This window comes from Canis aureus, chromosome 24, assembly GCF_053574225.1.
Source record: "Canis aureus isolate CA01 chromosome 24, VMU_Caureus_v.1.0, whole genome shotgun sequence".
Lineage (NCBI taxonomy): Eukaryota > Metazoa > Chordata > Mammalia > Carnivora > Canidae > Canis > Canis aureus.
The window spans coordinates 36,868,788-36,891,881 of NC_135634.1; the positions used below are offsets into that span (position 1 = coordinate 36,868,788).

The 23,094-nt window shown below is 45.5% G+C and overlaps 1 long non-coding RNA gene across 1 annotated transcript; it reads left to right on the plus strand.

The window, feature by feature from the left end:
- The first annotated feature begins 916 nt into the window (after positions 1-916).
- LOC144296084 (uncharacterized) lies at positions 917-22,760 on the plus strand. Its single transcript, XR_013363209.1, has 3 exons — positions 917-1,004; positions 6,526-6,666; positions 22,104-22,760. It is a non-coding gene; the product is annotated as an uncharacterized LOC144296084 (long non-coding RNA).
- Positions 22,761-23,094: the final 334 nt, after the last annotated feature.

Genomic DNA, 23,094 nt, shown 5'->3' on the forward strand with positions numbered 1-23,094 from the left:
ACTTTTAAACAAAGTCTCAAAACCAATGATTCTAGTTAAGCCATCATACTTTATAAATAATGAAACTGAGGTCCAGGGAGGTGGAGGGTCTGACCTTTCCAAGATCATATGGCCAATTAGCAACAGAGCTAGATGAGAAGTCATGTCTCCTGACCTGGGCAGTGTTACTTCCACTGGCTCACTCTTAATTATCTTTGCACATTATGTGTCTGGCTGCCCCAGCTGGACTGCTGGCTCCTGGAAGAGAAGATGAGGCCTGAAGCCTTTCTAGTAGCCCTCCTGGTTCATTGTCTGGCTTGCAGCTGGGCAAGTAGTACTATTTAGTTGATGGTAGGTTATGGCAGCTTCCTGAGAGTGGAGGTACTGAGGGGAATTGAGAGGCAGGACACCTGCATGCCTCAAGACATCCAAGTTTATAATTTAGAAGTGATACTCTCTACACAGCCAGATTTTCCAGGTGACTGTGACTTATCAACTCCAAGGGCCAGAAAAGGGTCCTCAGAAGATATGGTGGTTCTTTATTCTCCTGGACCCGAGCCTCTGTCCCAGAACTGGCCTCCAAGTCAGGCCTGAGCTCCCTGGGCTGGAACATGGCTAATTTCTAGTCTTCATCCAGAGCTCAGTGCTTTTTCATTGTTGGCCTCATTAACTATACAATGATGATTGCTGGCTCCCTAGCCGGCTGTCTTCTTCCTTTTTTGTTTTTATAGTAGATCTTTCTTCAGCTTCTATCTGTCCCTCCGGTAACACTTCATCTCTATATTCACACATGTTAACCATATGCCAAGGAACAGAAGTTTCTGAGCTTCTCCTAAACGGCACTGATGGGGGATTGGATCCAGTTAGGCCACTGGATGCTGAATAGGGATTGTTAGAGAATGATGTGAGGAACAAAGCTCTGACGATGGAGTGTTCCTTTTAAATTGTATTCCGCCCCAGAGACCTGGGCTGAATGTTCCAGATAGACACAGCTTCTTGCTTCACAAAAGGGTCCCATTTGCCAGGCATGTATAATTTAGGTTAATTTGAAATTTATTCTAAATTTAGCGTTCTCTTTGCTTACTCCCAACATAATGATGATTTATTGGCATATGCATAATGCATCGGATTTCATGAATCCACAAGGGCATTAATATTGTACATCCTAGAGGCCTTTCTCAGATGTCTGTGCCTCTGGATGTTTCTATGTGTATCCTCCCCTCCCTTTTGGAGACTGGCCATTCTAGTCATCCAAAGAGCCTGGCCAGCCACAGGTGGGTTCCATAATGAGAAAGAAATGAAGATATAGAGGATTAGGGTAGTAGCACCATACCTGTTCTTCTCCCTGGTTTGTTTGTTTGGGCTCCCTCTTTTGGAACATATATTACAGTTACTGGTTGGTTCACTCAAGACCCGTTTTACCTTTCTTCCTTGTCTGATAGACTCTAGAAAGCAAAATACCTAAATTTCTAGCCTCTCTTGTCATCAGGTGGCCATGCGACATCATTCTGGACAACTGGGTGTTGGCAGAAGTCCCAGGGAGAGCTTCCATTCTTGGTTAAAAACAGCAAGTCTTGTAAGAAGAAAGATTTTGTCTTATATTTTATCCTATCCCTTTAATTTCTGCTTTGTGATGGTGAAACAGTATCAAAAGTGTGGCCATTTTTGCAGAGAAGGAGAATGAAAGCTCTACATTAAGTATGACAAAGCAAAAAGGAGGAAGAATTTTAGTTTCCTGGAGACAATTTCTAGCAGCTGCACTTGCCCTGCACTGCCTCCTCTGAACATCTTATTACCTGAAGAAATGAACTCCACTTCTTTAAACCAATGTTTGTTGGATTTTAGATGAGCTTCAGTCAGATATATTTTGAAGTGGTGAAGGATGATGTATGGACAATCTTTCAATACTCCACTTTTCCCGTGGAGGAATTTCTTGGCTAAGACCATGTGGTTACCAAGAAGAGTCCTCGATTAGAAGTTAGAATCTGAGGTTCTAGTCCTGGATTTGCCATAAACTTGGGCCCATAAGTTATTAGAATAAAAAATCCTTCAGATATATTTTCTGTATCTGTTTCCTCATCTGTAAAATGAGAGTGTTGGACTATTTCTGACTTTACTGGGACTATGTGGAGTCTTCCCAGTCCACCAGGAAGAGATAAATTATGAAATCTTCTCTGTTAGTACGTGAGTCCCTTTCCACTAATGGCATTCTGTATCTACTATTTTTCTGCCTCACCCACAGAGTTACACTCTAAAATGGGCAGGAGAATTGTGTAAGTACTATGTGATAAACCACTCCCAAAACTTGGTGGCTTAAACCAAAACAACAACTATTTTGTATTTCCTATGATTCTGTGAATTGGCTGGCAGGTCTCTGGTCTTGCCTACACTGACTCATGTAGCTGCATTCAACCTTCAAGATAGCCTCACTCTGACAGTGGAGTTTTCCTCTTAAACTGTGTTGGTGTTGGTTGGTGGCTGGGATTTTCACTGCTTGGCTTTTCTATCATGGTAGCTTGGATTTCTTTATATGAAGACTTGAGGTTCTGAGAGGATGAAATAGAAGCTGTGAGATGTTTTAAGGCCTGGACCCAGAAGCTCCCTAATGTCACTTCCACCACATTCCATTCAGAAAACTTCTAAAGCCTCATCCCATCATACTATCAGAGGAGTTGTCCTTGATCTTGTGTTTTGCATGAGATCCAGATGTAGATGAGGTCCCTGTGTTTTGCTGCACCCATGGGGCTACTAGTGATGAAGAGAACTACAAATTAAAAAGACAAGTTATCCGCCACTCACACACCCAGTATACAATGTGCCAACAAACAATAGAGAGGCAGAGAAAGGACAGTCATAGTAGACAGACATTCCAGACAAGAGATAGAGAATAGGAGGCTTACACTGGCTCACAGAAACCCTGAAACTCAGGTACAAACATGTTACCAATTCCCCCAGCTCCAGGAGCACAGGATTTCCTTTTAGTCAGGGCCCAACTTTGTTCCCCTGGAGTGGTCTTCTCATTCCTTGATCTTAGCTCTTGTCTCCATCCTTTGCATTTTGGTTCTGTCCTTTGGATTACTGGCTCAATGCTCTGAGATGTTCTTCCTTTTCTGGAAGAAGTGGCTCATGCTCTTAGTTGAGAAGCTTTTCAATCTGCTTCCTACCTATAGAAAGTTAGAATAGGGGCAGAGGCCTCTTCTCATTCTGAACTGTCCCTTTATTTGTAAGAACCAATACAGTTCCTTTAAAGACTCTGTGAGCTTTCCGTGTATGAGATTATTGTCCACTCTATTTGGTAAATGCCACAACCAACATTTCTTCTCAGGCAGACCTCTCTTTTTCTCGGGCTGTGAGTCACAGTATTGTGAATTTTTGGAACTCATGGTACTGTGAGTTCTTAAAAATCCTTTAGTCATGCTGAAAAAGGTCTATGTAATGCATTGTCTTCAATCTTCCTATGTTCTAAACAAGGGGTTTTATGGATTTGATCTTTTGTCTAAGGATATTTCTCACTTCTAGAGTCTTTTTCTGGCTGAAGAGGCTACTTTGAGCTCTCTATATTTTACTTAAATTCTTCTTGAAAACAGAAAATTATTCCTTACTTAGCTCATTTCTCCCTTCATGTACTTCATGCAGTTAAAAAAAAGTTAAATGGCACTTTCTACCCTCTGCCCAGAAATTTCTTTAACTAGATCCACAAATTCATTAGTGTGATGGTCAGTATTATATATCAACTTGACTGGGCCAAGGGGTGCCCAGATTAAACATTAGTTCTAGATATGTTTGTGAGGATGTTTCTGGATGAGATTAAAATTAATCGGTGAATTTAGTAAAGCATATTGTCCTCCCCAGTATTGGTAGGCCTCATCCAATCCACTGAGGGGCTAAATAGAACAAAAAAGTGGAGGAAGGAAGAATTCACCATTTTTTATTTTCTGCCTGTCTGCATGAGCTGGTACATCTGTCTTCTCTTTTCCTTGGTCTGGGATTTATACCACTGGCTTTGCTGGCTTGCAGGCCCTTAGGCTTGGACTAGAATTATACTATGGACTTTCCTGGGTCTCCAACTTGCAGACAGTGAATTGTTGGACTTCTCAGCCTCCATAATGGCATGAGCCAACTCCTAATAAATGTCTTCAAATATAGATATATATCTCCTATTATTTATGTTTCCTTAAGAACACTAATACAATTAGGAATCATTTCTATCTTCCACAGCATCATAGTACATGGTTTTGCCAAGCATTCTACTTCTACGTAACATGAATTACCAACTTTTTAGCCTCTAGAAATTGGTACCTAGAATGAATAATTATCATAACTAATCTTAAAACATGTGACTGGCAGAGGCTGGAAGGATAGCAAAGAGATTATTAGTAGATGCTGGAAGAGAAAGGAAGTTGGTATTGGTGGCTGTCATCCCTGGGCACATTGTATGTTGGCAGTGTAGAAGCAAATAACTGGTCTTTTAGTTCCCATCTAAGGAATTGCATGTAAGGATTCTCATCCATATCTAGATCTGATTAAGATAATGATAAGATTCTGAACTTTAAGCATATACTATAGTGGGATTAGGCTTTGGGGGTCAGAGGTATATGTGTTTTGCATGTTATGTTCAAGAAATATGAATCATTGGGGTCAAATGGTAGATTCTTTCTAAACATGGCCACAATAATCCTTCCATTGTGCATGATTTCTTACTGTCTTGCAATGGGACTTTGCCATTTCTTTCAATAAGAGGTGGAGTCTATTTCCCCTTTCCTTGAATCTAAGCTGGCCCTATGTCTTGTTGTGACCAATGGAGTAAGGTGGAAGAAAACTTGCAGCCTACTTCCCTCCTACCCTCCCCCACCTTGTGGGGGCATAAGTCACCTTGGAAAGAAGTATGGCTATCCTTCTGAGGAAGTTATGTGTGTGTGTGTGGGGGGCTTACCTCACAGCAGAGCTAACCACCAGACAGGTGTGTGAGGCCACCTCGGATCATCCAGCAGGAGTTGAGCTGCCCTAGGACTACAGCTATGTGCATAACTCCAGCCAGCAACACAAGGAGCTGAGTCCAGCCAGTCCACAGAATCATGAGAAGTAACAGATTGTTGTCGTGTTAATCCTTTGGGTCTCAGAGTAGCTTGTTATGCAGCATTAGGTCACCCACACAGGGGTGGAACCCTTGTTTTCTGGGTTTCAGACTCTAGTTCTTGCAGTGGTTGTGAAAGCAGTAGTTTTCCTTGCAAGACCCAAATTACCTGGAAGCCCAGAAATGATCTTCCTAAACCTTGCTGATGGGGCCCAGCAGGTGTTTAATAGCTCTCCCTGGAGTCCCCCACCCCTCCCTTCCCAGAGCCTGTTCCCCATGGACTGGAGGGGTAGAGTGAGAACAGTCACAACAGCTGGTGGGAACAGCTGCAAGACAGAAAGGCACTGGGAGTGTAATTACTTAGGAGTGAGCAGGGGTGCTGGCGATTGAAGGTGTACCCATAAGCAGTGCCTGGAAGGACTGGTGGCCCTGAGGAGGCCCCTACCCCTTCAGGGAATTCACCAGCATTCAGGTACTTCCCATTCCTTAAGGAAACACTGTGCTTTCCTGTCTCTGTACTTGCCTGATGCCGCTCCCCTACCTGGAGTGCTTCATCCTTCTTGTCTACCAGAGGAAGCCCTACTTCATTTTAGACTCACTCACACATCTTCTCTGTGATTCTTTTTTTAACCTGCATGGGCAGAGTCAATTGATCCTTGCTCAGCTCCCACTGTGCACTCCTGAGAAGGCTATTAGCCCTTACTAGAGTCTGACTTGTCTGTTGGGTGCTTGACTAATTAGGCTTACATTTCACTGAATATGACAGAAAGCTCTAAAGTAATAGTATCTTAAGCAGGTAGAACTTTTCCCCTCATACAGGAAACCTGGAGGTTGTGAGGGGATAGTGAGGGGTCCCCCCATCCCCACCTCAAGGCCTAGACTTGTTGGGTTTTGTGCACACATTCCATTCCAGAAGTCACCCCAAGGTCAAAGGTAGCTGCTGGAGGCCCAGCATTCACATCCACATTCCAGCCAGCTGGAAGGAGGAAGGACACATTCCTTTCTTTTCAGCATATTCTTTAGAAATTGCACACATCTCGTCAGCTTATTCCTTTGGCTCAAGTTTGCCATGAAGCTGGGAAATATGGTCTTTAATCCCAGCTAAAACCAAAATTGTACTTCTAAGAAAGAGGGAGATGATTAATATAAGGGGGACAATTAGTGGTTTTTTGTCTAAGTAGTATCTGTCTCCTTCTTTAGAATGACCTTGAGACTAGAAAATATACTCCATTCATCCATGTTTTCCCATATTGATCAACACTGGCCTGATACATGATAGATATTCAATGAACAATGACATAGAAAATTTACTTGCTGATTAGAAGCCAATGCCCCTAGGAGGAGTAGCATGATTCACCATTAATAACTCAGTAGGAATTTGTCTCTGATCTCCAAGTCCTGGTTTCCTATTTTCTTTTCTGTATTTCTCTCTGACTATCCGTATCTATTTTCTTTTGCCTCTGGATTTCTAGACCCAGACCACATACTGTCCCTTGGGCTGCCCAGGAGAGCTACAGACTGGAAAGTGAGTGTTGCTTTCATTGGCTGAGGAAGTGGTGAGGGTGTGTGTGTGTATTTACAGCGGAAACCAGGATACCTAGTTTGGCCATCAGGTAAATCTGTTACTTTGGTAAACCATGTTTATTATCTTTAGCTTGGTTTCTTTTACTGTAAAATAATAGAGATATATACTATCCTCATCCTAGAGGTTCAGAATGTGCAACAGCAGATTAAAGACCATGTCTATTTTATCTGTATGTGTATGTATATATGTGTATGTAAATATATATCATATATACACATTTACATATATAAAATAAAGTTGCAAGATATTATTATTATTATATGTAGATATGGAACAAGCAAATGACAACTACAAAGATTCTTTATATCCTCCCCCCCTGTAACTCGTTTCCAAAATAAATATTACACTGAAAGGGGTAGGAGGAGACTTGATCTCTTCCTTCTTCTTCTCCCCTCAGTGTTTTTTTTTTCCTGAGCTGCCTGTGCTGTGACGTAGAACCTAGAAGCCCTTCTCAGTCCTGAAACATGACTCCCAGTCATTTCCACGGATGGGCCTGGAATGACAGGGTGATGGATATTACTGTCACTGCACTGAGATGGGCAAATGTTTTCTCTGGCTGGCCATGGAAGCCTCCCTGACATAGATTTTTCTAGGGATTCAGAAGCTTGACAGATATGAACCAAAGGTGACCTGCAGGGCTCTATGAGTGGACCAGCTTAGTTATCCACCTTCGGGGTATTTTCAAGCACTGTTTGGCCTTTGAAGAATTTACTGTGTCATAAGACTTTAGAGAAGGGAAGAGGAAAATAAGTGGGGAAGGAGGTCTGAAGCCCCTGCAAGTAGATGGACTGGGCAGGCTCTCTGTCACCTCTTTGCCCACTGTCCTCCTCTGCCTGAGGGATGTGACAGGGTGGGAGAGAAAGGGATCCTTCTAGAAAGAATGGTCTCTTGAGCCCCCACCCCAGGATTTCTTGCAGGTGCAGAAGCCATGACTCTGTCACATGCTTCATCTATGTTTGTAGAGAAGCCAGTGGGAGTGAGGGAAAACAAGGAGGTGTCTCACATACACATATAAGATCATAATCCTACTCATGTCCTACATTATTAGGAGAGCACAGCTTTTCTGCCTTGAAATGGATCCTTCTGAAGGGTTAACTTTGACATCTTCAAACTCACTGCTATTATGCATAGAGCACAGTATGCCTCCTGTTTTGTCTTTCGAAGGGCACGATAACAAAGTACAATTCCAATAAAAAAATAATGCAGAGAACAAAGCTGCATGATTTTAAACTGAAACAATCATAGCCCTTCATGGCTCTCCCCTTTCCCTAAACTTTTTTGCTCAGATCTTTACCCCCTGTTAGTCCTTGCACTTTCATATCGAGCCCTTAAGGCTAAAAAGAACACAGAAATATTCCTAATCTAGGAAGTAGAGACCAAAAAGGGGGAATTGGTCTTCTTGGGAGCTCTGCAAGAGAAAAAATATAAGACTCCAAAGATTTCCATTTCTGAGATGTGCAGGGGCTTGCAGTGGGTGGGGTGGGAGTTCTGTGAGTTGAAGTCCTTTGTTTTCCTGCTCTCCACTACACTGTGCTGCTTCTGGCTGCCTCCTCTGTCTTGACTTGGGTAGAGGCCCTGGATGTAAGCTGGGGAAAAGTTGCTCCACTCAGGTGGGCTAGACCCTGGGTCAGGAAACTCTGGGTTAGGAAGAGCAGATACTGATTTCAAACCCTGGTCCTTCTGAGAGGTGGCAGGAATGTAGCTTGCACATGCTGCTGGAGCAGATGTGGGCTCTGGAACGTCCTTGAAATGTAAAATTCTGAGTATAAAGGGAGCTTGGGGACCAGTAGTCTCCATTGAGAGGAGTTAATTACATGGCCAGTTCCACTAGATGAAATAAGGAGACCAGGCTGCATAAACTGCTCCCTTGCAACACTGCCTGTGAACGGCCCCTCCCTCCCTGGCTGTACTCAGCTCTGGAAGGGGCAGCCATGGGATGGTGAAGTCACGGCCAGGGTTCTGGAGAGCAGATGGCTCTTTCAGGGTCAGGCAAATGCTAGGGCAGAACCAGAGGTTTTAAAAGGCAAACTTAGCCCAATGGGGGTAACTACACTAGAGAGGGACAGAGAGAAAAAAAGGGGGGGATGGGAAAGAGGACAAAAGGAAGCAAAAAGAGAAAGAGAAAGATCACGTGACACAGGCAGGTGTAGCTAACAGAGAAAGGAAATACTACTTGGGAAGAAGGAAGAAAACGGGGGTAAACATAATGAAAATCCACCTGTTTTGGAAAAGGAACCCGAATATGTGATTAAGAAAAATCCTGGAAAAGCCTTTAATGTTTTTGGAATGTTCATGGCTCTGCCGTCTAGTCTCTAAAAGGAAAAGGCAGTAGTGGGCAACCCAGAGATCCTGTCTCTCCTAAAATAGTTTGATCATGATGGATGCTGCATCTCCTGTGCAGAAGCTTGCTGGGAACCAGCCTTGGGTTGGTGGGCAGGTGCCAGGCCAGGGCCTGTGGCAGTTGCTTGCCTTCTGAGTCTCTCCTGCAGAGGGGCAGCATGTCTTCCGAGGAGGAATCCTGGGCAGGGACTCGGACAGAAACATGTGCAGGAGATTGGGCAAATCATTTGAATCCCTGAGCCTCAGTTTCCCTACCAGTAAAATGGGAACTACTCCCTTACTCATCTCCTTGCATTTCTGAAAAGACCAAATAAGACCACTGTCTCCATCCACCCATCCATCCATCCATCCATCCATCCACCCATCCATCCATCCATCTATTGCATAAAAACCTTATTGAAAGCTCAATTGTACTGGGTGCTGGGCTGAGTGGTAGGGCAATAGGGTGACTAAGACAACTTCCTTGTTCCTAAGAAACTCATTCTCATGAGGAAGGCACTTAAATGGATAGATCCTAAAGTTCAGTAGGATAAATATTTAAACAACAGCGTGCATAAGGCCTTGCCCTTATCTGTGCTGGGAGAAAGGCCAGCCTCTTCTGCATGGCTTATAAGTGACTGCATGACCTGAATCTAGCATCAACATCTGCCCCAAAAGCCTCTTTTATCCTGCCCTATATACTTGCTACACCTGTTTGTGCTTTTCTGCAGACAGGTGGGCTCATAACAAAGTTTGTGTTACTTGCCAAGTTTGAAATGCCAGTTTTGTTCCTACTCATTGTCCTTACTCTCACTTCCAGACTCGGGTCATTAATCTTCTCCTGCAGAGAGAGCCCTCCCCACTCACCTCATCAGGCTAGGCTAGATGACTCTCATTCATGACTTTTTCTTCTATTACTATAGACGCAGAGGGAACAGGGGACCTATCTTAATTCATGCTTATTTCTCAGTCTACAACACATAGTGTAGGAAGTCTTTAATGAAGGCTTGTTGAACTGAACTTCGCTGTTCTGACATCACAGGGGCAAGACAGACTGATGAGCCAGGGAAGCCACTCATGGACCGGGTCTTGATGTATGTGTAGGAGTTCAATGGGGAGAGGATGGAGGGAAGAGTGTCCCAGATAGAGAAACATGTATGTAAAGACCAGAGGTCTGAGACCAGGTGCCTTGGTCAGGGGATGTGAGCTGTGGGAGTGGGAAGAGAGGCAGCTGCAAAGTTGGAGTGTGATGGTTAATTCTGTGTCAACTGGACTGTGCCACCAGGTGCCCAGATATTCGGTCAACACCCAGAGTGTGTCTGGGTGTTTCTGGATGAGATTAATGCTTGAATCAGCAGACTGAGGAAAACAGATGGCCCTCTTTAACATGGGTGAGACTCACCCAGTTGGCTGAAGGCCTGAATACAACAAAGAGGCTGACCTCCAGTGAGTATGGACAGTCCTCCTACCTCTGAGCTAGAGCTTTTTCTGCCTTTGGACTTGAACTGAAACACTGGCTCTCCTTGAATCTCCAGCCTGTTGGCTTCTAAACTGGAACTTGCACCTTTAGCTCTCCTGGTTCCCAGGCCTTTGACCTGGACTAGAACTATACCTTTGGCTCTCCTGGGTCTCCGCCTGATGGCTACAGATAATGGAACTTCTCAGCCTCCATGATCACATGAGCCAATTCCTTGTAATGAATCTCTCTTGACCCACAGGTATGCATGTATGCACACATGTACACACATCCTACAGGTCCTGCTTCCCTGCTAATATGAAGAGGATATCCTAGGCTTCTAGGCACAGTAAGGTGATGGGGAAGGACAGAGGATGTTAAGTTCAGGGGGACATGATGAGGCCTGTGTTTTTGCATCATTGGCACCAGTCCTAAGGGCCTGGAGGGCCTTCATCAGCTGCTCTGACCCTGGGCCTTTCTCTCTGTTCCAGAGACTATTGCACTGGGCCTGTCTCATCCTTGAGCCGGATATGCTGTCCTCTGTGTTCTGGGGTGCTCCAGGTCATTCCCTTCTTCCCTGAGGCCCCCTGGCCTCTACTTGCCTGTAGGTGCTCCCTGGAATTCCCTTAAAGGGACAGATCTGTAAGCCATGATATGGACTCACTCTGGCAGAATTAGAAGCCGATGCCTTGGTCTCCACATGTTTTTATGCTTCCTGTTTTTCTTGGCTATTTTCCTGTACTAGCTGGCAAAGTCTTTTTGGATATTCCAATTGCCTCAGTTGTTCAAGGAGGAACTGAAGTCATCATTTGTACCAATGTTTGTACAGTGCTCTAAAGATGGGTAAGAGTTCCTTGGGGCCAGTGAAGTGGCAGCTGCAGGCCAAGGGATGCAAGAGCCTCTGCGGTGAGGGTCCTTGCGAGAATGATACCAAAGCCACTTGCTCCAGCTTGTTTTATCCACCTGGAGGCTGTCCTGGCTGAGACAAAACTCTGGGAAGTGCTATTGTATCTTAATAAAGGGTCCCTTTGCAGCCTGTCACTTGGCAAAGCCATATTATTGGCAAGAAAAGATTCATTTTCCTTAGACTTTGGAGTTGCCCGTAGGTTTGAATTTTGGCGCTCCTCCTGCATAGTTGTGCCCCGAGATCATCTCCTGTGGATCACTGAGCCTCATCTTCCTCGTCTGTGAAAGAGAATTGGCTGCCTTCACAGGCTCGTGGTGAGGACTGTTTAATGAGGAACATACGTGAAGGCACTTGCCATGTGGGGAATGCTCCATCATGTCATAGTCCTTCCTTCTTCTCCTTCCAAATCTGGAGAAAAGCTCTCTAGATAAAGTGACCCATCCTTCCCTAAGGACCCCCTTAAGATTTCTTTTATTTCTCTATGTTATTTATTCTGAAAATGTTTGCATCCTTCTCCATAATAGAATCTGAGCTCAGTATTGCAGGCTTGGGGTCCTCTGCTAAGCCTGCAGGCAGCTAAGGCCAGTGGGAATAGACTGAGCATTCAAACTCATTTTTAGGATATAGTTTAGTACTTGAGCATCCAGGACTGGACTGAGGCTGAGGCAGAATGATGACTCTGTAATCCTTCTATTTCTGTTCACAAACACAAGAGTCCCCTGAGAGAGGCCAGAGAATGGGGCTGGGGGGTGGGGGGTGGGGGGAAGACATTTGGGTCCAGACATATGGGTGAGCAGTTTTGGCTTCTCTCATATGATACATGATTGTTGAACCTTGACTATTCAATACAGCTCAAGTTTGTGCAATTCATTCATTCATTCATTCATTCATTCATTCATTCATTCATCACCATGCTTATTCAGAGATGAAAGCCATAGCTCCAGTTGTTTTACTAAATCTGTGGAGGAAGAACAGATAAGAACACCACTGCTTGCTGCACAGGTTGATAAATAGTGTGATAGAGGCGTTTGTTGGACAGGAGTTAACAAAGCACAGCAGAGGATTCCCATGAGGTACCCTGTGACCTGGGTCTTTAAGGACAAGCAGGAATTTTTCAACACAATAAGGGTTGCTTGAGGGAGAGAGTCCCTGGCACAGAGAGATGATCTCATGCGAAGCTTGGAGGCATGAGAAATTGTGGCATGTCCAAGGTGGGGTCTTGACTGGAAGGTGTGGCTAGAGAGGGACTGTGTGTGGGCAGGAGGTGTCGGTATAACCATGTGTGCATGTTTGGGTGGGGGCGGGTAGGTCCAGGGTGGCAGCTGGGAGCACAATGCCCAAGAGGGGGGGTTTTGAGGCTGGAGAGACAGAATCCAGATGATTGCAGGGTGGTTCAACTTTGTTCTGTGAATAATGGGGAACTGCCGGAGGATTTTAAGCGGGAAGATGATGAGGTCACATCTCTTTATTGATTATTATTTTGTGCCTAGCAATATAGATATTCAAAGAGGTATAATAGGGCTGTTTCTTGTTTTTATGGAGTTTAAGGTTTGATTGAAACAATATGCACATTCAATGCCCTTTACCCTTTCCTCTCTGGGCCTGTCTACTCATTTGCAACATGAATGCCATAGCCAGGTTTTCCCAGGCCAGGAACCCCAGCCCATGGTGGGGGTGGTGGTCATGGCCTGCTGGATTTGTCCTGTGCTTCCCCAGAGCATAGACCTGGGATCCCATCCCTTGTCACTGGTTGGAGTTCTGCTGTGATGGACACACCTCTCCTCGAACCCCAACCAAAGGACCCCTGGCTCCTGTTGCACCCACATGTCAGTTAACTGGAAATGATGACTGCCTGTACTACCTCAATCCAAGTGTGCAGAAACATCTGGGAGGTCACATTCAGTCCTCACTGTCCCTCATATGCCCCAGGATAAATCATGGCCTCTTTCTCCCTATGGGGAGCTTTCGAGAGCCCAGCATATTTTCTGTTTGAACCATCCCTTCTCCCCAGTGCATAATCTATCACAGACCCAACTCGGTGGTTTCCAGCATGCCACTGAATCTCTGGGTAAAGCCAAATTGAGAGGAAACCAAAGTATGGGGATTGTTACAAACCTTTAGGTGAAGAAGTACCACAAGATGGAAGAGTTTGGAGATAGAGGAGAATGTTGGCCAGGTACAGAGATGGGCCAGTTCCCTTAAACTTTCATCCAAGACCTTTCCAAGGCCTTACCTCTGCTTTTGTATTCTTTCTGCTTAGCTCTGGAGCGAGCCATCCACCTGCACTGCAGGTTGTGGGGGTGTGTTTTGCTCCTCTCACACCTCTGCCTGTGCTGGGCCATGGCTCATTCCTGTCCTTGGTGCCAGCCTCCCCTCTGACAACGCCCGGAGGTGGAGGTGAGGGGCTTCCTCCCTTACCTGCTCCGTGTCTGAATCTCTCACTTCTATAGGCTCCTTCAGCACATACGCACTTCTTGACCCTCTCATGCATGACACAGAATGGGGGCTTCATGATTGGTAGGACGATGTGATGGGCAAGTGGTTCATTTTCTGAGGGTTGAGAATATATCAGTTATCTGGAGTCACTTCTTTTGTGAAGGGGCTGAGAGAACCCAATCCACCTGAAGCAAGATTGTAGAGTAAATGAAGTTTATCTTCAGTGATGGCCCCAAAGCCTCTATTTTGATGAGCTTTCCCTTTCCTTCATCTATCCCTGCTTCTGGGTGTGATCTCCACCTGTCAAGTTGTCTTTCCAGACATTGTAATTTATATGAACACTCACGTGGGAAAGAGCCTTGCTTAATGCAAGAGGGTGAATTATGAGTCCTAGATCTCTAGGATTTATGAGATCCCTTTATAGCACTTCCCTCTGCCAAGAGCAGGCTGGTGGGGCAGACAGTGGACAATGCCTGTGAGCTCTCTGATGGCTGGCACTGCTGTATCTTAGTGCCTGCCTCAGGACTATGCCCTGGCTGGACAGGACAAGGCAAGACGTACAGCTTCTCGAGTGAATGAATGGAGATTTCGTTATTTAATAAACAAGACTGAGTCCTCTACTACCTCCTTTGTTTTAACTGTAGCCAAAATGAAGTTCTTGGGTTTCTTTTTTTTCTCTCAAAAATGTAAATCCCTGAGATTCTTAGCATTCTTGAATGGTATTTTCCTTCTCCTAGTATTGGAAGAAAGGCGATCCATCCAGATATTTACAGAGGTACTCTCAGTTCTTGCTAGAAACCCCATATGGGATAAATGATGCTAATTTATGCATATTTACAGGCAACTAACTCCATACCCTAGTGAGCTACATAGCCTTGTAAGTTCAAAGTTAACCTTCCAACAATAGGAGCAGAATTTTAATTGAAAAAGGTAAGGCAGGCATCTGGCAGATGTGGTTTGTTTAGGGGGGCATTCTATTAAGGAGTCACTGAAATGGCTCTGTAGCTGTTGTAACAGATTCTTATTTAAATGAGATTTCACTTTTCTTTTTTTTTTTTAATAAAGAGAAAATCGCCTGTGTTTGCAATGTTTTTCAACAAACTGAGATTTCTTTCTCTTTTTAAAAAAATCATAATTGATTTATTTTGTAATGCAATATTGTCTAACATTCACAGGCTCATTTGAATAAATTATTCATCAGCTTTTTTCTTTCTTTCTTTTTTTCTCCTCCTTTTCTTCTTCTACTTCTTTTTTTTTTTTTTTTAAGTGACATACCAACCCATGCCTGCTGGAGCTCTTGTGGCTCCCTTCTTGCCACTGAGGTATAGGAAACAAGCACAGCCACAGCAAACACCATTAATCAAAAGCCAGAGCAAGTTGTTCTTAACTAAAGCCACAAAGGACTATGTTATTAAAGACACTTGATGGATTCCATTTCTAATGGGGAGGTGGGAAGGGTGGAGTCAAGAGGTGGTGCCCACTAATGTGCCTGTCACATGTTATTATCCTAAGGAATATTTCCTTGAAATCAGTTACGCATTGTGAAAGTAGGCACATCAAGTGCATACACAAGGGAGAGCATATTTATTATTTCTTTATATGGATGAAAATAACTTCTCTGCATGTCTTTGTCCAACTGGGTTGTTGTAACAAAATACCATAGCCTGGGTGACTTAAACAATGGAAATGTATTGCTCACAGTTCTGAAGGCAGGAAGTCCAAGATCAAGGCACTAGCAGATTTGGTGTCCGGTGAGGGTGTACTTCCCGGCTCGAAGATAGCTGTCCTTTTGCTGGCTCTTCACATGGTAGAGACAGAGAGCTCTCTGGGGGCTCTTTTATAAGGGCACTAATCTCATTTATAAGGGCTCCATCCTCTGACTTAGCCATCTCTTCCAAAGGCCCTGCCTCCTAATATCAGCACACTGGGGGGTCAGTGCTTCAACATATGGATTTGTGGGGCGGGGGAAAGGAGTGCACAGACATTCATACCATAGCACTTGGTCCTAGTCAGTGCTATGGTTTGTGATTCAGAATGTAGAGTGAAAGCTGATCACAGATTTGGGAGGCCTGTGAAAAAGGCAAGGATCTTATAAATATTAGTCTGAGAGCAAAAGGTGATATAAATACTACCCCCCCCAAGGCTGAGGTCAGGAAGGTCTCTGTGGGGCCATGTGGTCCACCTCTGCCTCCAGTGCTCTCACCAATGTCAACAGGAAAGTATGAGCACAGGCAACTCCTCGCCCAGGAGCGAGCTGCCTGGCTCTTCGTGGCCCAGGTGTCCTCCAGGAGCCTGGGGCCTGGAGGTGTGAGAGGGCAGGCTCCGGGCTTTTTGTGACTCTGGGTCTTGCCCTCACACCAGTGGGCGCTTCAAGGAGGCTGTGACTTCTGCTGCATTCCCAGGGAGCTGAGATGTGCTTTCCCTCCTTCCCACTGAAGAAAAAGTTGAAAAGGCTGAAGGACTCTCTGGCAGAGTCCCTGTTCCAGAACAGCTGTCAATTGCTAGAACAATCCCCAGATCGGTATATCCCCCCTAGGGCTCTTTTATTATTTTTTAAAAATATTAATAGAACTAATTAAATATAGAGGTGTGCTCCAGCCCTAATCTGTGGCTTCTCATCTTTCCTCTCCTCCCTCCTTCTTTCCGCTGGGGCCCAGTGTGTATTGTCAAAGTGTCAAGTGAGAAGGGAAGGAGAAAACCAGGGAGATAACACAGAATTGGTATGCCGGGCGAAGGCTGCGGACACAAGGGACTTCTTTTAATCCAGTCCATTAATCAATTTCTCCGTAGAAATTGAATTAACTGTCTTTCATCAACATCACATCCCAGGACTTGAAAACACCGTATGCACCTAGGAATGTAAATGCAGCCGGGCGTGTGTCTCCCTCCCCGTGTAGGTGAACATGCGGGGCCCCTGTGCTGTGGTCCAGTACAGGGAGAGCGGAAAGCCTGGCCATGAAAGGGGCTGGTGGTGCTTGCTGGCCTTGAACCTGGGCCACCGAAGCAATCTGCCCTTTTGTTTTTCTTGCTCGTGGCCACTGGAAAGACTCCCTACTCCCATCCCTCTTTAACCTAAACACGCTCACAGTTGAGTATCAGTCTCACTGTAAGGTTTTTTCCTTTGGACTTGAGTTGCACCAAAAACAAACAGTCCATGCCCCGCTGCACCCCCAGCTGTGTTGTTTATTCCTGCTAACATAAAGCTCTTTCTCTGGGTCAGCGGGCTCTGGCTTGCACTGGGAATCCATCAGTGCAGGTATGAAAGGATCTCCGTCAGTCTTTGAGATAAAAATTCAGACATTACTGTACGTGTATGAGGATGCAGCTCCAAAGAGAGGTCAACCACAGGAGACTCCATGGAGATTTGGGTATTTGATTCATTTAATCAGTTAACTAATAGATATTTATTGGCCGTCTGCCAGGTTCCAGGATCTCTGCTAAATCTCAAGGGCACAAAGATTTAGAAAAAAAAAATAATAACAAAACAAAACCCCAAACAATGCAGTCTTTGCCCTGATAATCTATTGAGGAGAGACTGATAGAATAAGAATTCACAATACAATGTAATAGATATTAAAGTGGAATTTTCAGTTTGTGGGGTGAGGATGGGAAGCCAATGAAGGAGGGATATTTGGCCCGATGGGGGCAGGAAAAGTCCCCCTAATAGAGGTAGACTCTGGAAAGACAAACCATTTGCTATTTGGAGAGAGGTCTTGGGAGCAGGTTCCAAAAGAAAGAATTTTGTTCCCCCTCACATTTCTGTCTTCTTCTGTACAACAGTTGGACAGAGATATAATTGTGCCATTCCCGTGCTTACCCAACCCCAGGGGCATTTCATTGCCCTCAGAATAACACAGTCTGCTTTACCAGGGAGACCTCTGCAGCCACATCCAGCATGTGCCCTGATGCTCACTCCGGTGAAGGCTTGGGTGGCTTCATCAAACCCGGTCCAGTCTTCACACCTGCTCTTCCCCTTGGCTGGGATACTTCCCCTGCTGTTCCCCCTGCCTGTCCTTCCATTGCCTGGCTGAGTCCAAGTCACCCTCCAGGCACCTAGAGGGCAGCTTTCTTGGACCCTTCAATTGGGGTAGGCCCTTCAGTTACATCTCAGAGCCCACCTCAGCCTGTGCTTCTCCTCCTAGCGATGATCTCAGTTGTAATTATTGTTTGGAACCCATCTCCCTTTCCAGACTTCAAGTGCCAAGAAAAGGAGCACCATATTTGTTTTGATCACTTTGCAAATCGCAGGGCCTGGTCCATAGTAAATGCTTAATACATGCTGCATAAATCCCTGCTGGATGAATGAGTAAATAGTTTATGCTTGAAGAGGATTGTTTCAGAGAAACGGTAAATGGGGCTAGCAAGTAGCCTGCTTAGGGTGGGATGAGTAGCCTTGCCAGGTGGGACTGGGCAAGATTGCATGCCAAGTTAAGGAATTCAGACTTTATTCTGTAGGCAAAAGGAATCACAGAAGGCTTATGAGCAAAAGAATGACTTAATTTGATTTGTGTTTTCCAAATATAAGTCTAGGATGATTGATTCCCAAGTTAATTCTCCAGAGTTAGCTTTATTTGATTTTCTAGAATCTCATTCTTCTTAGTAAGCAAAGGTTAGGAAAACAAGTTTTGGGTTTCAGTGGTGGGCAGGTTTATAATTTGATAGGGGTGCCTTATCTGCTTGTCACCTCTCTCCACCCCCACTCTACTACACCAGAGAGACTGCCCATCACCCACCTGGCTTCCAAGGCACAGTTGAATTATGCCCCTGCTATTCCAATCTCATGGGCCCTCCTGCTTCCATGCCACTACTTTGCTGCTCTTTCTGCCTTTCCCAGTACCGCTCATTCTTCTTTGCCTGGTTTAAGGCCCATTCCCTGTATAGAGCCTTGCTGACCACTGCAGGCCATCTGCTCTGTGAGATTCACAGAATGCTCATATTTATTGCCCTTTGAGCACTGGTGGAACCCCAGAGCCAGGCCCACCTCCTCTCTTAACAGGAGGGAACACTGAGGAGGAATGAATTGTTAGGGTCATGCATGGGGGGGGAGCAGCAGGACCAGGACTTCCCTCCAGGTGGCCCGACGCAACCAAGTCTGCTGCTTTTCCCCTACATAGCACTGCCTAACCGAGCCTTTCAGCTCTGGTCTCTTATATTCAGCTTTTCACACATGAACTCCTGAAAGACCTAGACCACAGACATCTCATTTATCTGAATATAAATGCCTGGCACATAGTAGTTACTCTATAAAGTGTTGTTGATGTGAGACATCGTAGATAAGAACCATTTCTTTGCCCTCCATTAGCTTTTGTTGTGCTTATTAGGGCAGTGGTGGCCTAGAGACAAGATAGTTGACTTAGAAGCCTGAGGTGAGAGAGCAGAGGGTCTTACTATTGAGGGTGTGCCTCCCAGAATGCAGGTCTGGAGCACCATTTGGGAATGTCTGAGAGTCCTCGAAACGAAGGGCCGTGCTGGTTTTTCTCCACTAGCCAAATCCCTCCTCCTTCCTGATCTCTCTCTTTCTCGTCTGCTCTGTGTCCTGGAGGCTGGCTTCACCTGGACGGCATCACCTAGACACCTCTGTTGATTGGCTTCAGGTGGATTCATCCAGTGGCTAGAGAGGGTGTTTATTTCCAGGCTCTGTCCCTCCAAACCTGTCTGTGCTCCTGCAGGTGGCTAAATTCCATAGATGGCTCCTGCCAGGTGGCTGCTATCTCACAGCCACCTGTGAGAAGTCTTTTCCCTATCCCCCCAGGTGCCATGGCAATACTGGCTTCCTGCTGTTGTTGGTCCTAGGTGCATTCCACCCCCTGTTGTCACCCCACACCCTTTAATAGGCCCTATACCACATTTTCCTTTGAGTATGCCATCTGTTCTTCTAGGATTGGGTCTGATGTAAGGTCTTAAGGAAATTCACAGAACCAGACTTTTGGGGGAGGAAGATAATGTGGGACCAAGTATTTTTGGAAATGATGCCAAATGTTGAGGAACACCTGGGAGTACAAAGTGTCATTGAGCCTGCCCAAGTATTTGACATCAGGGAGAGTGTGGGGCAGAAGAGAACCTCCCTACCCTCTTCATTCTCAGCTGGCTCTATTGTGGTCACCTACCTTTTGGGAGGCTTTTATTTCATCAAAGACATTCATTCAAAAACTGAGTGACATGTCACTCTTCTCCGAGGAGCTCACAGCATTGTGGGAGAGACATACGAACAAATTCCACAGGGAGGTAGATGAAGGGGACAAAGCAAGTGTGTCAGCTGTGGCAGGATGTGGAAGCCACCAGCCATATACCAGGCCAAAATGTACCCTAATGCCAAAAGAATGCTGGCTTTGGAGGAAGAAGATGCTCTTGGGCCCTGGGGTCCTTAATTACCCTCTGAGCCCTGTTGGTGAACTAGGAAAAGTGACACCTCGCTTGAAGGCTATCTTCAAGACCTAAGTGAGACACCACGTGCAAGTGCTAGGGCCAGGGGCTCTTCAAGGATGTGTTTTGCATTTACGTTCCAGGGTGAGCAGGGTAAAAGCACCTGGTCCAATGGAGTTGATGTATTAGCATTTGATGAATGAATGCATGTTGAATGAGTGAATGAAAGGAGAGAAGACGGTATCAACTGCTGCCATGGTTGGGAGTTGGCTCCAAGGTGAGGGACTGGGGGGTCCGACTCTAGCCTGCGAGGGTACAACTCTCCTACGTACCAGGGTGTTGTTTAGTGTTCTTTGGTATAGATTGCTCCCCTACAAGGGAACTACAGGAAGAGGGGTGGGCCAAGGCAGAGGGGACTTCAAGTAGATGTTGACTCTTGGCCTCTTGGCTTGCACCTTTGACGCAAACTCAAAACCTACCAGTTCATTCATTTCCTTTGGTTAGGAACCAAGACAATGGAGGAGAGAAGATATCAATTTCATTAGAAATGTAACTTTTTCCCCTTCCCTTTTTTCTTCTTTTAAAACCCTGGGCAACTGACCTAGTTTTTCATTCCCTTTGAACTCAACTACGGCAGATCCTCTTCAAAGCAGGGTTGTAACATTCAGGTTCTTCACTTTATGTGGGTCAGGGTGACTCTTCCGGTTACTAAAAAAGAAGGAGCTGTGAGCGCCATCGTTTTAAGCTGCCTTCGTGCCTAGAACTCCTTTGGAATTCCCTGTTTTTAGCTTCCTTGCTAGGCTGAAGTGCTTTAAGTCATGGTAGTTAGCAGGAGAAGTGTGAAGGGGAAATGTTTACTATTTGATTTAGAGGGAAATGGGCAGAATAGACAAAGTTCTTCTTGGCATCTTTCCATTACTGCTGTCCCTGCTGCTGCAGGTGGTGTTACCCGTGTCTCACACTTTGTGGAAAGAACACCTGACCAAGAGTCAGGGCACCAGTTCGTGAACAATGTGATCTTGGATAAGTCACAACTTATTTGTGATTCTTCATCTGAAAAGGTCCCTTAAGCCCTTTGGTTCTCTGATAGCTCTGCAATTTTGATGTAGGTTGGGGGTGGAAGGGCATCTTGCAAGGCATTCTAAATATAGAAACATCCTCCCTTCTCCAAAATAGCACTAATATTTCCTCGCTGTGCCATCCCTGCAGGAACCAGAGCTGGGTGAACACACAGCAGGGATGAGCAGTCTCCTTCCAGTGTGATTTGAGCTATTCTTAACGGCTAATCTGCTTCCAAATTTCTTCTGGACTGGTGTGCTTCTGCTTAAAATTTCATCATTAGAAAGTCATTCCTTTGAGTAGGACATTACTGAATTCAGGAGTTACTACTTAAAATGAATTTTGGCACAGTTATTTGAAGAGTTTAGTTTATCAGACAGCTTTCCAAAGAAGCAGCTGGCTGATGACACAGCAAATCTGGTGGATATATTCTGAGGGAGCTGGAGGATGGGAAAGTCTGGAGCGCTGGTGGGCCAGGCAGGCCTAGGTGATGTTCGGGGCAAGACCTCTACTCCTGCAAATGAGCAATCTGGGCCAACATCCCAATTGCGCTGAAGCCTGGAAGGCCCTGCCTAGAGCTAAACTGGGAAGTTAAGCTCTCTGTTCGACTTCATACCTCCCCCCCACACCACTTTCTGCCCCCATTTCCAGGGCCCTAAACTCATGGCAGCAACTTAGGGAGCCCCAGAGCCCAGCATAGGGCTTGGTGTGCTCCTCACTCCTCCCCAACCTACAGTCCTGTCCCCTGCTCCCTCACCTGAGCTCGAAGATGTCCTAATTCCTGCTGGTGGCCATGGGCCCAAGTATGTTCCCTCTGTTCTTATGCAAGGTTCTTAGAGATTCCTATTACGTATTTTAACAAGTAACAGGAGCACAGAGGCAGGACTTTTATCACAATATGAACACTGTAATTTCAACCTTTTAGGGCAATGGATCTACGGAATCAAAGTCAACGGAGAAGATGAAGAGTTGAGTTTCTGCCATGAGCTGCTGTTGCCTGGGTGGGGGAACACTCTGCAAACACTTGGCCTGGATGCGAGACGGGACCCTCCAGCTCTCTGTGCTGCTGGAAACACAAATGGCAGTTCCTGGAGCTGCGCCAGCGGAGAGCCCTGGGAGGCGAGGACTGTCTCACTCACTCAGTCACACATGGGTATCATTGACGGCTTACTGCGCCTGAGCCCTGCCAAGTGTTGGGAAAACCTCTGCTGCCACCAACGCTAATGCTATCTCCCAGATTACTAATACGGATTAATATTGACTGAGTGTTTACCAGGTGCTATGCTAAGTGCTTCACACAAATTGTTACAATTAATGCTCAGAACAGCCTCATGATGTAGATGCTCTCATTAATCCATTTTTCCATAAAAAGAAATTGAGGTTTAGGAGCCCCTGGGTGGCTCAGTCAGTGAAGCATCTACCTTTGGCTCAGGTCATGATCCCAGGGTCCTGGGATCCAGCTGGCTTTGGGCTCCCTGCTCAGCTGAGAGCCTGCTTCTCCCTCTCCCTCTGCCTGCGTCTCTGCCTGCTTGTGCTCTCTCTCTCCTTGTCAAATATATAAATAAAATCATTAAAAAGAAAAAAGAAGGAAATCAAGGCTTAGAGAGGTTTTCCTGCCTAAGGGTAAAAACTGAAAGTAGGAGAGGAGGGGTCTCAAAGTCAGGGAACCTGAGCCCAGAGCCAGTGTACTCTCTGTGCCTCTCTACTGTCTCTCTGCAAAGACAGCTAGCCCTGGGCTGCAGTGTTTAGTTTCTGGAGGAGTAGGGGGAGGTGAGTGTAAATAATAATTATAATACATGTTGTCCCAAGGTCCATGGGGGTACTCATCCATCCATTCAGCAAATACCTCTCTAGAGTTCCAGGCAGCATGCTGGAGGTATGCTGGTTATGGCAGTGAGTCCAAAGAATCGAGACAC